The sequence below is a fragment of the Sciurus carolinensis genome, unplaced genomic scaffold (genome assembly GCF_902686445.1).
Source record: "Sciurus carolinensis unplaced genomic scaffold, mSciCar1.2, whole genome shotgun sequence".
In the NCBI taxonomy this organism is placed as follows: Eukaryota; Metazoa; Chordata; class Mammalia; order Rodentia; family Sciuridae; genus Sciurus; species Sciurus carolinensis.
The window spans coordinates 2,978,525-2,995,788 of record NW_025920120.1 but is presented as its reverse complement, the minus strand read 5'-3'; the positions used below and the strand labels follow the sequence as shown (position 1 = coordinate 2,995,788).

Here is a 17,264-nt window from a genome sequence, read left to right as displayed (position 1 = left end):
TATGGCCATTTTGACAATATTAATTCTCCCTATCCAAGAATATGGAAGATCTTTCCATCTTCTAAGGATTTCTTTAATTTCTTTTTTTAGTGTTCATTGTAGCGTTCTTTCACCTGTTTTGTGAGATTGATTCTGAAGTATTTTATTTTTTTTTGAGGCCATTGTGAATGGGGTATTATTTCCTAATTTCTCTTTCTGAAGATTCATCACTTATGTATAAAAATTCATTGGATTTATGAGCATTGATCTTGTAACCTGCTACTTTACTGAATTCACTTATGAGTTCTAAAAGTTTTCTGCTGGATTTCCAGTTTTCTCTAAATACATAATCATGTCATCAGCGAACAGGGATAATTTGAGTTCTTTTTCAATTCGTATCCCTTTAATTTTTTTTTGTTTGTCTAATTGCTCTGGCTAGAGTTTCAAGGTTGATGTTGAATAGAAGTGGTGAAAAAGGGCATCCCTTCCTTGTTCCAGTTTCTAGGGGGAATGCTTTCAATTTTTCAACATTCAGAATGATATTGGCCATGGGCTTAGCGTAGATGGCCTTTACAATGTTAAGAAATGTTCCCACTACCCCAATTTTTTCTAGTGTTTTGAGAATGAAGGGATGCTGTATTTTATCAAATGCTTTTTCTGCATCTATTGAAATAATCATGTGATTCTTACCTTTAAATCTGTTGATATGGTGAATGACATTTATTGATTTCTGGTTTTTGAACCAACCTTGCATCCCTGGGATAAAACCCACTTGATCGTGGTGCACTATCTTTTTAATATATTTATGTATGAGAATTGCTAAAATTTTGTTGAGAATTTTTTGTGGTGAATTTCATTAAGGATATTGGTCTGAAATTTTCTTTCCTTGATGTGTCTCTGACTGGTTTACGTATCAGGGTGATATTGGCTTCATATAATGAGTTTGAGTGGTTTCCCTCCTCTTCCATTTCATGGAATACTTTGGGGAGTATTGGAATGAGTTCCTCTTTAAAGGTTTTGTAGAACTCAGCTGAGAACCCATCTTTTGACGGACTTTTTTGTGTTGGTAGGCTTTTGATGATCTCTTCTATTTCACTGCTTGCAAATGATTTATTTAAGTGGTGTATTTCCTCCTCATTCAGTTTAGGTAATTCATATGTGTCTAGAAACTTGTTGATGTCTTCGACGTTTTCTGTTTTGTTGGAGTATAGATTTTCAAAATAGCTTCTAATTATGTTTTGTATTTCAGTCGTGTCTGTTGTGATGTTTCCTTGTTCATTCCGAATTTTAGTAATTTGAGTATTCTCCCTCTTTCTCTTAGTGTGGCTAAGGGCTTATCAATTTTGTTTATTTTCTCAAAGAATCAACTATTTATTTTGTTAATTTTTCCAATTGTTTCTTTTGTTTCAAGTTTGTTGATTTCGCCTCTGATTTTAACTCTTTCCTGTCTTCTACTACTTTTGGTATTGGTCTGCTCTTCTTTTTCTAGGGCTTTGAGCTGTAGTTTTAAGTCGTTTATTTGTTGATTTCTACTTCTTTTTTCGAATGCACCCCATGAAATAAAGCTTCCTCTAAGTACTGCTTTCATAGTGTCCCAGAGGTTTTGATATGATGTGTCTTTGTTCTCGTTTACCTCTAAGAATTTTTTTATTTCCCTCCTGATGTCTTCTGTTTTCCACTCATCATATAATAGTGTATTATTTTATCTCCAGGTATTTTAGAAGTTTCCGTTTTTTTATTCTGTGAGTTATGTCTAATTTCAATCCATTATGATCTGATAGAGTACAAGTTAGTATCTCTATCTTCTTGTATTTGCTAACAGTAGCTTTGTGGCATAAAATATGGTCTATTTTAGAAAAGGATCCATATGCTGCTGAGAAGAAAGTGTATTTGTTCTCTGTTGGATGGTAGATTATGTATATGACTGTTAAGTCTAAATTGTTGATTGTGTTATTGAGATCTATGGTTTCTTTTTTCAATTTTTGATTGGAAGATCTCTCCAGTGGTGAGAGAGGTGTGTTAAAATCACCTAATATTATTGTATTGTGGTCTCTTTGATTTCTGGAATTGAGAAGGATTTGTTTGTCGTAAATGGATGAGCCAATGTTTGGGGCATAGATATTTATGATTCTTCATTCTTGCTGATTCATGCTTCCCTTAAGAAGTATGTAATGTCCTTCTTTATCCCTTATGACTAATTTTGGTTTGAAGTCCACATTGTCTGAAATGAGAATGGATACTCCAGCTTTTTTTCTGTGTCCATGTGCATGATATGTTTTTTCCCATCCTTTCACCTTAGTCTATGGTTATCTCTTTCTATGAGATGGGTCTCTTGCAGGCAGCATATTGATGGATTTTTCTTTTTATTCCAATCTGCCTGTCTTTATCTTTTGATTGATGAGTTCAGGCCTTTAAGATTTAAGGTTATTTTTGGGATATGATTTGTATTCCCAGTCATTTGACTGATTTTTTTTTTTACATTATTTGGTTTCTCCTTTTTTCAGCTATTCCTTTAGGTTAGTTCCTCCCCTTGCTGGTTTGCATTGTTGTTTTTCATCTCTTCCTCATGGAATATTTTGCTGAGAATGTTGTGTAATGCCGGCTTTCTTCTTGTAAATTCTTCTAGCTTTTGTTTATCATGGAAAGATCTTATTTCATCGTCAAATCTGAAAGTAAGTTTTGCTGTGTGTAAGATTCTTGGTTGGCATCCATTTTCTTTCAGGGCTTGGTAAATGTTGTTCCAGGCCCTTCTAGCTTTTAGGGTCTGGATTGAAAAGTCTGCTGATATTCTTATTGTTTTCCCCCTGTATGTAATTTGATTGTTTTCTCTCGCAGTCTTTAAAATTCTGTCTTTATTTTGTATGTTAGGTATTTTCATAATAATGTGCCTTGGTGTGGGTCTGTTGTAATTTTGTATATTTGGAGTCCTATAAGCCTCTGGTACTTGATTTTCCATTTCATTCTTCATATTTGGGAAATTTTCTGATATTATTTCATTGAATACATTGTTCATTCCTCTGGTTTGTTTTTGTAAGCCTTCCTCAATCCCAATAATTCTTAAATTTGACCTTTCCATGATATCCCATAAATCTTGTGGATTCTGTTCATGATTTCTTACCATCTACACTATTTGGTCAACTTTGGTTTCAAGATTAAATATTTTTTCTTCAATGTCTGAGGTTCCGTCTTCCAGGTGTTCTATCCTATTGGTTATGCTTTCTATGGAGATTTAACTTGGTTTATTGTTTCCTTCATTTCAAGGATTTCTTTTTGTTATTTTTTTTAGTATCTCTAACTCTTTATTGAAATGATCTCTTGCTTCCCGTATTTGCTTTTCTAACTGTTTATTTGTGAGATGATTTAATGCCTGCATTTGCTCTTTCATCTCTTCTTTCAATGCCTGCGTTTGTTCTTTCATCTCCTCTTTTCCTTCCCTGATTGTTTTAATTATGTACATTCTGAACTCCTTTTCTGACATTTCTTCTGCTGTGCTTTCATTGGGTTTTTTTTTTTTTTTTGATATACTATCTAGGTTTGTTTGGGACATTTTCTTCCCTTGCTTTTTCATATTGGTCAGATATCAGTGGGACTCTGAGATATTGCAGATTTCCTCTATTGTCTTATAGTGCCCTTCTAGATTTCCAGTATATCACCTCCCAGCCTTCAGTAGCCTGAAATCTTGGAGGAACTTGATAATGCACTGCTTCCAAAGAAAGCTGCCCCTATCCCGCTACTGGTTCCAGGAATTGGAGCTTGCTCTCTGTGGAAAGGCTCTCACTGGGCAGTCTGCTGCACGAAGATGGCTGTTAAAGGAGTCTGCCACTGGAGGGAGCAGAGCTACCTGGGGAAGACTCTAGCTGCCCTGCCCTGCTCTGAGAAGCCACCCATATCCGGGCCTGCCACCCAGGCCAAGCTTCACCCAGTGGGGAGACTCACCCTGTGGCTCTATTTTAGTCCAAGTCTCTCAATGCCTCCCCTTCTTGAATCCTTGGTTCTGGCATGACAGGAAATGCAGTCACCCTCTAGTCTGCCATCTTGGATCACCGTGTAGAAAGAGCCTGTGACTGGAGTGAGCAGGGCCACCTGAAGAAGTCTCTGACTGCCCTTCCCTGGTCCCAGAGGCTGCCTGCAGGTCAGAATTCTGCTGGCTCCGGGTCTTGTGACTGGCTCTATGTAGAAAGGCTCTCACTGGGCAGTCTGCTCTGAGAGGCTAACCTTGTAAGGCACCTGCCGTCGGAGGGAGTAGGGCTGCTTGGGGAAGTCCCTGGCTTCCCTGTTCTGTTCCCTGAAGCTGCCTGCAGACCAGAGCTCACCGCTGGCTCTAGGACTTGGTGCTGGTTCTGTACAGAATGGCTCTCACTGGGGGGCCTTCTCCGAGAAGCTGACCGTGTGGGAGGTGTCCACCACTGGAGGGAGCAGGGCTACCTGGGGAAGACTCTCACTGCCCTGCCCTGCTCTTAGAAGCCACCCTTATCCAGGCCTGCCATCCAGGCCAAGCTTCACCCGGTGTGGGAGACTAACCCGTGGTTCTATTTTAGTTCTAGTCTCTCAATGCCTCCCCTTATTGAATCCTGGGTTCTGGAGCGACAGGAGATGGAGTCACCCTCTAGTCCGCCATCTTGGATTGCCCGGAACTTTCAATTCTTGAAAGTGTCCAATCAGTTTGAGAGGAAATGAATGTTTTCAATAGGCTTAAAATCTTTTATTGAAACAAAATATTTTGCTTTCTTGGTAACACAATAGATTTCTGTTTGTTTATCCTCCTAGCAGTCTTCTGTCTGTGCTGTCAGGGGAATTTACATAGTTAAAATTTCTAAAAAATAACTTTAGAAATAAATCTTTTTCATGAAGGGTAAGAAATTCTTAAAATGTGTTTTTTACTAGAACTTTTCACTACCTGTAATTCTACTGATTTAGAAACATTCTATCTTCCACAGTAATAAAGTGCAAGAAAATAATAAGTAAAATGTAATAAATAGATTAATAAATAAAAAAGATAGAAAGTAATAAATAATAAATAGCAGGAAGGAAAATAATAGCCAGTTGTTAGGGAAACTTCTTTTTCTTTTTAAAGAATTAATGTGCAAAGATTTTAAAATGTTTGGAAACCTGGGTAAAACATATTTTTGATTTTATTTTTGTTTTTTTTTTTTGGTGCTGGGATTGAACCTAGGGTCTTCTGCTAACAAGGCAAGCACTCTACCAACTGAGCTATATCCCAGCTACAAATTTTTGATTTAACAGTATAATTATTGTTTCATTTAATGTGCTCAGTGTCCTTCAGTCTTTATATACCATTACAGGGTAAGCACCTTGATTTTAATATTATTGATCCAAATCTTAATTTTAAATAAAGCACAAAAAGTAAATTAAATTCTTGTTTTGTATTTCTGAGACACTTTTTGGTCTCATAAAAACATGGAAGCTATGTGTATGTAACTGAAAGTCATCTTTGCCACAATAAAATATAATACTGGACATTGTGTAGTTTTCTTTGCAAGATGGATCTCAGCATGCTTAGAGATTATAAATTCAGTTAGGGCTTTTTATTGTTCTTCATTGTTACCCTCTTATGATACTCTTGCTTGTTCTCCCAAAATATGTTTTATAGGGCACATATGCAACATTTTATAAAGGAAGAAGTAAGTTGACAGAGAATTTGGTGGCATTAAAAGAGATCTGTTTGGAACACAAAGGAGGCAAACCCAGTACAGCTATAAGAGAAGGTATATTTATTTAGACTATTTTAAAACCAAAGTTGTATAAAAGTAATTTTAAGAAATAAAAGCAGATAGAAATAATGTGACTGGAAGATGTAATTAGACCTTTAAAACTATTTTCTAAAACTAACATATTCAATAGAAAAAAGTAATATTCTTAATGAATAGTGAAATACTATGAAGTCATTTAAAGTACTGACATAGATAAATATCTGATAGGGAAATTTTACATATTGGTACATGGGAAGCATGGTAACTGTAAATTAGTGGCATGTATTAAATATAAGAAATAAATAAACTGTATATAAACATGTCATGATACCATTATATTTAAAAAGTGAATTATTCAAAATTGGTTTGATTCAGACATGGTGGTAAATGCCTTCAATCCTGGTGGCTCAGGAGGCCAAGGCAGGATGGCAGGTTTGAAGCAAGCCTCAGCAACTTAGCCAGACTCTGCCTCAAAATAAAATTAAACAAAAAGGAGAGGTGCTTTGGATGTGGCTCAGGTTCAACCCCTGGTAGTAAAACAAATATATAAATAGATAAATAATATTTGAGGCAACTGATTAACAACATAGCAGAAGAAAGTCTACCTTGAACTGTATATAAATTAATCCCAGAGGTTCAAAAAGTTAACATTAAAGAAAAAAAAAGCAGAAGATAGTGAGTTGTAATATTAGAGATGACCTTAGGTACTATAATATCAAACTGAAAATCATAAAAATGGGAAAAGTTGATACCTTCAGTTTTTTTACCATCCATCCCCTTAGCAAATTGCTGTTTTTAACTTAAGAGAATATTATAACAGTTGGTTTATATGCTAAAATTACTTCAAGTTTTTATAAAATCTGGCCTTCCACAGATTAAACAATTGGCTTTCAGTTCTGTTTTAAAGTTTTACTCTTAAAGGATTTAAAACATGCAAACATAGTAATCTTACATGATATGGTTCACCCAGATAATTTTTTTTGACTCTGCTCCTTGAGTATCTGGTAATCATTTAAAAAAATACTCAGTATTTTATTTTTCTTTAGTAATAGAAAGACTTTTTTTTAACAGCCCCAGGACCATCATTGTTTATTTATTGGTATTTAAATTGATTAGGTGGTATATTCTGTATCTTTTCCTGACAATTTCCTTTAAAAAATTTATTACTATTAAGTTAGTCAGCCATGCATTCTGAAAACTGTTGTAATGTAGTAAAATGCTGAGCTTTTTCAGGGATGACTGTGGGAACATCATGAGTATGCACAATATAAAGGTATGTTTACTGTGTAATGTTAAAGTGTAAAGAAAATGAGCTAGAATGCACAGTGAAATATACCAACCTCATAAACAATCTTTGGAATTTTCTGTTTGACTTCTTTACTCAACTTCTGTTTATTATACTACAGCTTTTCCAGAATCATACCTTTTTGTAAAACTGCTTCATTTTACAAGTCTTCTAAAAATATTTTTGATATTTTATTTCACATTATAACTGATTGTCCTACATGTGTATAATAAATCTGTAGGTATATTTTACTTTCTGAAAAAAAATCCAAATGATGAGTACATTTTGCAAAAGGCCACATTTAAATGGTGAACTCCCCTAATATATTAAAAATGGTATTAAATTATATAAGAACAGTGACTTTTCAGGGTTATTCATTATGAATAAGAGTTATAAATAAGGCCAGAAACATGTAGGTATTGTGATTGCCTTGCTTGAAGTAACTATCTGCATTGTAAGATGGAATAGTAAGATAATTGTGTTTTTGTAGTACATCTAAAATTTCAAATAATGCTAAAGAAGTTTGCTATAATAATCAGATACAGAATAAACACAGAGGTTATTAGATAAATAAAAGCACTTGACATACTTGTGTTCTTATAGATGTATTTGTTCTGACTGGTACATTTTACATTTTCAAAGATTTTATTTGTCTTATGTTCAACAGTTTATAGAAACCTATTTTAAAAATAGAGTGTTCCATCTTGTGTGTTTGAAACCTTTATAATTCTGTAGATAGCAAATTAGTAACTTCAAACTCATTTTTTTAAATAATTAATTTGGTAAATATAAAGGAAAGTCAGTTTCTTTCATTGAAAGAGAGGTCTGAACATATGGCTACCACATTGCTAAGAATTTTAGAATAAGGCTTTACAAGTATTTCCATATACATTTCATGAAGATTATTTTCATCATAGTTTATATTTTCCTTTACAAGTTGTTGAGTTTGTAGATCTTCTCAGTTTTTAAATTCTGTTTTTTCTGCTATTATATTAGCACTAATTTGGAAAGTAAATAGTCTTTAAATATCATAACTTGACAGAAGTTTGAAAAGTCTTATAAGTCAGGTCTAAATAATTAAAAATATTTTTTTTTTGTTAAAATTTCACTTAATGTTTTCCAAATATAAAATTTAACAGGAATATATTGAGAGGTAGCTTTGCTCAACTCTGAAACCCCAATGCAATCCAACAGGAGTATATTAAAGTAGTAGCTTTAGAGTTTTCAAAAATGCAAATAAATATGTGGAGTCTTAAGACTTCACAGCTTACAATTTATTCAGACCAGGCATTGTGGTGCATGCCCACAACTCAGCTACTTGTGAAACTGATGTAGGAGTATCACAAATTTGAGACCAGTCTGAACAATTTAATGAGACCCTGTCTCAGAATTAAAATGCAAAAATTTTTGGCATAGTTCTGATGAACAGGACTCTCGAGATGAATTTATACTACACCCCTCCAAAAAACCACCAGAGGCATTTCTGTCATAAATCACCTGCTGCCTTGCCTTATTCTTGGTATTCAGATACTGTTTCAGATACTTGTTTGTTACAAGTGAACCAAAGTTATCTCTTGAGTGTTCAGTACTTAAAGTTCTTTTTGGTAACCCCAGAAAATCAAGATGTGTTCCACATGTCCCTTTTCACAATAATACACAAAAAACCTTTACCATTAGCTATAGGAATTGCTTTTTTCAGAGAACTAGAGTGCATTACCCCTTTTTGAATCACAGCTAATTTTGAAACTGAGTAGGAATTGCTAAATGCAAAGTATCCAGGAGGTAGGTGTTAAAAGATTATTGAGTTATTTTTATAATGGGTAATTTGCCAGTGTATGCAGCCCCATTCTCTCTGACACCTGAGACTTTACATAAAGCCACCAAGTCCAATGCCATATTTAAAAGTGCTGACACAGGTCAGATTGTTTTTTAAGGGAGTAAGTGCCTGTGTTTGATTGACATACTGGAATTTTATAATCAAACTATAACATTCAGTAGAATAGAGGATACATCTGTTTAGGCTGCTTTCTCTCATAAATGAACTATTACTATGAAAACAAAATTTGTTATATTTATAATATTTATTTTCATAGACACTGTTGACAAAATTGATAGATGCTTCAAATTGAACAATAAATTAAAATTGAGAAAACAACTCAAAATAGAAAAGGCATTGTCCTTAAAATGATATAATTTTATGTTTTTTTTTTTCTTTTACTATTCTAGACCAGTTGCTTTTCTACTAAACATAGCTTATGCTAATGTCATGGTCTTAAGCCCCCTTGCTCTTCTCAACCAAGAACAAGAAAAGGGAGCCCTCCCCAACAAGGTCAGACCAGAAAAGTTAGGGCTGACTGACCGCTGGCACCCATCCCTCCAGGCAGGGGACAATCAGACAAGTCAGGGAGATCAGTCACAGCAGGAACTCTTTTATTGAGGAAATCACACAGCTTTTATGTAGGGTGGAGACTAGAGGGGAATCAATCAGTTTAAAGGTCAGCAAGGCACTGGGGGGGGGGTGTTCATGCAGGCGAGAGTCCCAGAGGACAAAATGGCAAGCACAAGCTAAAAGTTATTAAAATAACTTTTAAAACTGCCTTTGAGGTCTTGATCTTGCTCACTTTCAGGGAATAAGGAGTCAGCCTGAGTTAGTTAATGTGTCATTAGTCCCAACAATGCTAATACCAAAGTATATCTTGATTTCTGTAAGACTAATTTTTACTTATTTGCTTTTGTAGTTGTTTCTATAACAAATTCTATGTGGATTACCTTACTGCCACAGAAGAATGGTGTTGCATCGAGAAATGAAACCACAGAACTTTCTCATTAATGAAAATGGAATTTAAAGCTAGCAGAGTTTGGTATGGAATAAATAATATTTATAAATTCCTCCAGGTGGTTAGATATAAAAGAACAAGCATTGTCACAAGGTGTTATCACTTTCATATTGTTAGGGGTCACTAGCTCAGTTGTGGCTTGCCGGTAGCTCCCAGAAAATGCTCCGCAGATATGAGATCTCACGCAAAAGGCTTTATTTATGGGGATGGATAAGGTCCACTCGAGGTGGAAAAAAGAAAAAAAAAAAGAAGAAATGGCGTACAGCTTCTCCCAGATATTGGAATTTTGCGGGCTGGGAGGAACCAATTATGGTGGAGAATTCTTGCAGACTGACTGTTGAACCAATAACATGTTAGGATGTAATGTGAGAAGCAGGAAGATGACAGCAGCATAAGCCGGAAATTCCTGTAACATAAGAGGCGGACAGAACGCAGACTGACAGGTGATGGGGAGGCTGGAAATTCCTGTAACAGAAGAGGCTGGAGGAGCACAAATTGACAAGTGGTTGGGAGGCAGAAAATTTCTGTAATGGGAGAGAAGGGTGGCTTTATACCATACACATATGAGTTTGGAAATTTTCACTGAACACTCTGAACAATAATTGGCAAAATTTTGTGGGTGGTTTGCATTGGTTGTTAGCAAAAATACTAAAAGACAAGGGTTCCGAGGTGTAGCCATGGACCCCAGGTTTCTGATACCCTTTCAGGGAGTGTCCAGAGGTAAAAATATATTTTCAGAAGTGTACTAAACGTTATTTGCTTTTTTCCCCTGTGTTAATATTTGCACTGTTGATCCAGAAGCAATAAGAATAAACCTGCTCTTTCCTGGTACACATTCAGGCAGTGCCACCAAAGTATATCATGGTATTCTTCACCATTGCACATTCTTAGAGAAAAAGTATCCACTACACTTAAAATATTTTGCCAAGCAATAAAATGCATTGATTTTATAAAATTTCCATCCTTGAGTAAATGAATAGTATTTTTGTGTTGTATATGTATGCTGAAATGGGAATTATATAAAAATATATGTACTTCACGCAGAAATACTACAGTTATCGCAAGGAAAGGTCTTGGGTGATTATTTGACTACAAGGTGAACTAGCCCCTACCCTCTTTTTTTAAAGGAATACATTTATTCTAGGAAAATTGACCAACAAAGTGTGGTTATTCAGACTTAGATATTTGGCAGATTTTTCTTGAAATTAATGAATTAAGCTTGTCACTTCAAGGAAATCAATTGTAGGTATTTCTAGCCAATACTAAAATTCAGGTTTACAAATATAAATTAGATTTTGAAATTTTGGACCTGCTGCTTTAAGTTTAATATCTTCCCATTACGTAGAAACTTTTCTGATGTGGTCAGTTGTGATATTAACAAATAGAAGTTTATAAGTTTTTTTTAAAATTTTGAATAAATATATAAAAATTTCAATCTATAACTCAAAAATAAATATTTTATCCACTTATCAGCACCTCATATTATATAATCATGTATGGTAAAATATTCATTTAAAGTGCAAGGTAGACCAGTGAATTTTCACAAAAATATGAATAGTGTATGGATATAATTTAAGTTAAAATATAACCTTGAAAAAGAACTTAATCTAATTCTAATATATCAAAGAACACTATCTACAACAATTATAAGAAAATATTAAAATGTTTCTCCTCTTTTCCAACTTCATATCTGTGAGATTTGATTTTCTTCATATAACTATATATATTATGATATGTTGTGATATGGAGTAAAGCAACATTTCACAACAAATAGAAAGCAAAAGCAAATATAGAATACAGTTGTCTTCTTTCAAAATAGATTCTAAACAGTTTATTAACATTTTAAAAAGCCATTCTTAACTATTTTTTTGGAAAAAATTTATAAAAATGTTATTTATGCTAACATGAGAGGAGTTTTTAATGCATAACTAAATATTTTAATTTTTCTCAGATTTTATGGTAAACATCAGCAATAACCTATATAAGTAAATACTTGAGGTTCTTAATAATATTTAAGAACTTGAAATGAGTTTCAAGACCCATGAATTTAAAATCCACCTCTGAAATGGTGTTCCTTTATATGCTTGCCACCATGACTGCATTTATTATGTGCTTAAGTGGTAGTTATTTACTTATATTATTTTAGGTAATCTGATTTTAAGGGACTTGAAATTAAAACAAAATTAGATGTTCTTTTTGTTTTGAGTACATTGTTTCTACTAGAGGAAGAAAAATAATTGTAGATTAGCTTTGAAAAATTTGTTCCTTTCTGAATACTTTGATAGAACTTAGTTTTTAAAAATCCATGCAGTTTTACAAAATTGAATTTGTAATTTTTCACAAATTATTACAATAGTTTCACTTTTGGAAAATTTTACTAAATTTTATAAGTATGAGTATTTCAGGTTATTACTCAATAGTGGATAAAATATTTACTTTTAAAATGGTGAATTTGTCTTTGGCAATTTGTATACTTCTACTCAGCTAGTTTTGCTATTTGTTTGAAGTGTAAATTACTATTGATATTTCCTTCCTTTAAAAGGAAATGTGTCCACCTATGTTTAAACAAAAAATTAGAAGTTATTTACATATGCTTGCATAGATTGTACAGTCATTTTAAAATAGTTTATATTGTTATTTCCCTTTTAATTGTTCCCACCTCTCCTTTCTTTGTCAAACTGCATTTACAGCTATATGACATAATTGCAAAATGAATGACTATGACAGAGAAACAATCATGAGTATTTGAAATGCAAAAATCCCCTTTTATCTAGGAATACTCTGAGAGCTTTAAATTTTGCCTCTATCTTCCTTAAAGTTAGCAAAGAAATTTTGTCTTCTCACAGACCAATAAAAATTTTGATTACTGCCAGGTGCATTTCATGCATGCCTGCAATCCCAGTGGTTTGGGAGATAGAGACAGAATGATTGCAAATGAAGAACAGTGTCAGCAAGGTAGTGAAGCCCTTAAACAATTTAACAAGACCCTGACTTAAAATAATAGCTCAGTTGTAAAGTGTCCCTGGGTTAAATCTCCAGTACCAATAAAAGAAGAAAAGAAAAAAAAAAAAAACAGAGAGGAAAAAGTAAATTCTGATTTTCCATGGGATAATATAATCAACTTTGTTGCTTTGGTTATTTATTTATTTTATTGCATAGTAAATACACTTGGGGCTTCAAGTAAGTGAGGGTTAACTCAGTTTGAGTCTTCATACTGTAAGTTGTTATTGATCCTTCTGAAAATTCTCCCCTTTTTTCATGACCAGTAAAAATCAGAGGTCTAGGAATTAAAATATAGTCATTTTCATTAATGACAAAAATTGACTTGTGTAGAATTGATACCGCCATTTACCGGTAAAGAGTTCTGCTCATTCTAATGTTGAAGTTTGAACACTAGAGAAGTACGACATGGCAAGTATATTAAGCAGGTTTTATTTAAAATTAATAATACAGACTTTTCCCTGCAGGGAGAAGGGGCCATGGCTGATGTTCTAAAGTCCAAGAAATTAGCACACCCTGCATCTTTTATAGGTTCAGGTCGCTTTTGTTCTCCAGTTCTCTCCCCCCTTACCTCTCCTTCCTGCCTAGTGACTAGGTCTGGTTTTGCAGGTGAGACATAAAAAGTGAGAAGTGGATGGGGCAGGGGGAGGGCCAAACTGATTCAGCCAGGCAAGGGACCAGGGAACACTAATTAGTAGCTCCTTGCATGCAGTCCTTTATAAGGGCAGGTAAATTTGGTAATCAATGAACTCTGGAGATCCTTAACATTTCATTCTCCCAGGGGCAGTCTCCCACTTCCAGAGGTAGATGGCCTTCATGGCCTTCATTTCCTGGATTTGACTTGATCTCCTATTTTTACACTAACTGCATGTCCCCAATTCTGGCTTCAGAATCATGTGACAGTTAGTTGGGTTTGAGAGATTGTATATTTCATTTCACACCAATACCAAAATTCTGATTGTAGACCAGGAACATATTTGGACAAGCATGCTTGTTCATGATCTTCTCAGGAGCAGGAGAGTAAAGTATTGGGGGAACTATAGCTGGCAACTTGCAAAGCTATAGGAGAAGCAAATTTATAGCTCTATCTTTAACCTCCTTAAAACTCAGTCTTATCATCTGAAAGATAAATCAGAAAGCTACCTTCCATCATATTAATTACCAAAAATTATAGAAAATAATTTGTTTTACTTATTTCTAAAAGTTGTGAGATTAATAGTAAAATTGATAATAAATAAAATGGTGAAAGCATTGTTCCAGTTACTGTTAGCCAGGATTTAACTTTCTGGTATTGCTTATGCAATTTTTATCCAATTTAATAAAGAATTGATTTAAGTTTTTTGATATGTTGTATATTTTAATCAGATATATAAAATTATGTGTCATAAAAAGTTATATGTAATAATAATCTCAGTCTAAAAAAAGTTCTCTTGTTTGAAATAAAATATATGGTAAAAATAAATTTATTTTCTTAATCTACCTTTCAAAATTACTCTTTCTTCAATGATCAGGATTTAGAGGCTTAGAGATGATAATAACTCTAGTGCTAATGACAGATAAAATTGGGAACTCTAGTTTTCATTTCTGGATAATCAGTGTATTCCATATTAAATTGACAAAGGAATGGCAAATGTTTTGCATCATTGACAGCAATTAGTAATACTCAAAAGCAATGAGGTCTCTCTTAGTCTAAACTTATCCATTTAACAAGAAAGAGTACAAAATACAATGTAATTTCTATTCCATGGAAACCTTTTCTGAATGGATTTCTGCAAGGAAATTATCAATAAAACTCAACTGGATTGTAGACTAATGACTTCAGGATATTTAATAAAAAAGTGGTATAGCAAGTAAATGTTAGAATTAGGTTAAAGGTGATAAAAGCTTTTAACTGTGGCAAGTGAAATTGTGTATCTTAGTGTCACTGACCTATTTTGGATTAATTTAATTTCAGCTGGAAAATAATTTTGGCACTATGACTTATGGACAAAAGGAAAACATCTTTAGCTTAGATTAAGATAAACTAAACATCACACTTTATACCATGTACATACAGCTCATAAAAGTAAGTAAAAATTTGTGGTCTTAGACTTAGTGTGTTTAGATTAATTATGTAATTATAAGCTGACACAAGACAAGATGTAGTCAGCAGAATTCATAAAACCAATTTTGTTGAAGCTTCAAGAAGCCATGGAGCAGCCATCTCAGTATCCCTGTGAATGGAGTCATGACAAGGATAGGGACTAAGAAATCTTATATATTATTAATGGATTTCAGTATATTTAATTCTTTATTTTCTTTTCCCTACTAAGGACTAGCCAGATTCATATCAGTTCCCACAAGATTTACTCAAGTGATATTGTCATACTATGGTATTGGCCACCTGATGTGCATCCTGGTTCTGCAGAGTACTCAACACAGATTGACAAGTGACAAATAAATACAGATTCAAAATTACTACATTTATAATTTTTTGTTATTTTAAAGAGCCAAAGCATAAGCAATGAATAAGAATTCCAGTATGGTATCAAGATTATCTATGATTAAATATCAATTTCTTCATCCAAATTACTGGCCTGTGCCTTAGATTCCACATTTAAGAAAATGGAAATATTTAACAATAGCTACTTTAATATTATGTACATAATGCTAAGGCCAAATTAATTAAAATGTAAACAAAAACTCAGAAAAGTACTGATTGACACAGTAATTGAAAGCAAAATTATTTTATCATTAATTAATATTCATCAAAATCTACCAGTTTCAAGTTGTTCTAAAAAAAATAATCAAAATACCATAACCAGAAAAAGTAAGCTCTGACAAAAGTTTAGAGCAACACTTATATATAATAAGTAACTTATAAATATTTGCTGTCAATTACTGAAATTATGCCATCTAGTGAAATAAAATACAGTCTTAGGGACCTGATTTATCTGGGAAAGGGTAGTGAATATGGTGTGTTCTCCAGTGTCAACATGGGAGCAGGGCCCTACAGTACCAGGTGTGAAGAAAGGGGGTGTGAATTGGGGGAGAGGTTGCTGTGCATATTTAAGCATAAAAGGGCATTTTGTAAATCTAATTGAGTTAAACTATTTTATGTATAAACTGGACTAAACAAATCTCCTTCCTTGTTGAGAAGAGGTACCTGTAACATTTTATATTCAAATGTTTGTTCTTTGCAAACTGAATGATTTCCTACTCTACCTACAAGAATGCACTATAAAATGGGAGGCTAGCAGTTCTCTGTGACCCTTTCTGGCACTGTAGGGGTACTGAAGCTGTCAGTCTGGGTCTCCAGTTTTCTATTATTTTCTCCTGCCTGTCCTCCCTCACATGCACACCAGTCTTCCTGTATTAGACATAGATGGAGACATTTTTTAACTCACCCATGAAAGCCAGAAATAGGTTAGCATGGAAGTGAGATTGGGTAGACTAGTAACCTCTGTCACCAATCCTGGCAGTTCACATTCTCCTTTATAAAAAAAAGTGCCTAAATGAGGAATAATGGTTCATGGTTTTTTTCTTCTTCATCACTTCTCCCTTCTCAGTACAGACCAGTTGATAGAATTTAAGATTCAAATGATCAAGAGACCATTTTTCAAACCCATTCTATTCTCTTGAATTCAACCTCAATAATTATGTGTACTTCTTTATATATGTGTATTTAAAGTGTTTTTTGATGTGCCATATTTAAGAGTAGGTAACAAGATACATTACCAAACTTGTTTCCATATGGAAAAAGTAATGTTTGAGTCATTCCAAGTAAATCAAAGAAAACCAACATACTACCTCTAAACACCTCTCATCACAAAGTATTTATTAAACAAAAAATACTATCACAGTAAAAATGATACATATATGAAAGTGAATGAAGATTTACAATCACAGATAAGACATGTACAGGGACCAATGTTCAGGTTGTGCAGTTCTGAAAATCTTCAACCATAGCACTCTAACACTGAAGCAAACATTAAAAGAATTTGGTGGGTTTGCTTCCCTTTGGTGACTATTTTGGCTAAAGTACTTATTTTAAGAACACACACAGCCTGAGGCACTGCTCTGAGAGTTATTCTCAATTTCTACAGTTGTCCATGCATAGACCATTTTGATCTAACAAAAATTTCATTATCCCATTTCTAGTAAGTGGATCTAGAGTGTAAAGTTTTTTGAGCAATAACTATACCAAGAATGAAATTTCTGTCATTTGAATATTTTCAATCAGCATTTAATTTTTTTAAATAAATTAAACTTTTAGTTAAAATTTTTGCCCATTGATTTATTTTAGTTTCTCTATAAGAATCTTGCATTTTGTATTTGTTCTTTTATTCTATAACTTTTTTAAAAATTTAGTTGTCAATGGATCTCTATTTTATTTATTTATATGTGGTACTGAACCCAGTGCCTCATACAGACTAGGGAAATGTTCTACTCCCCTAATGAGTTATACACTGA

The 17,264-nt window shown here is 33.6% G+C and overlaps 1 pseudogene; it reads left to right on the top strand.

The window, feature by feature from the left end:
• Positions 1-15,245, top strand: part of LOC124973743 (cyclin-dependent kinase 17-like) — a 44,759-nt pseudogene extending 29,514 nt beyond the window's left edge.
• The last annotated feature ends 2,019 nt before the right edge of the window (positions 15,246-17,264 follow it).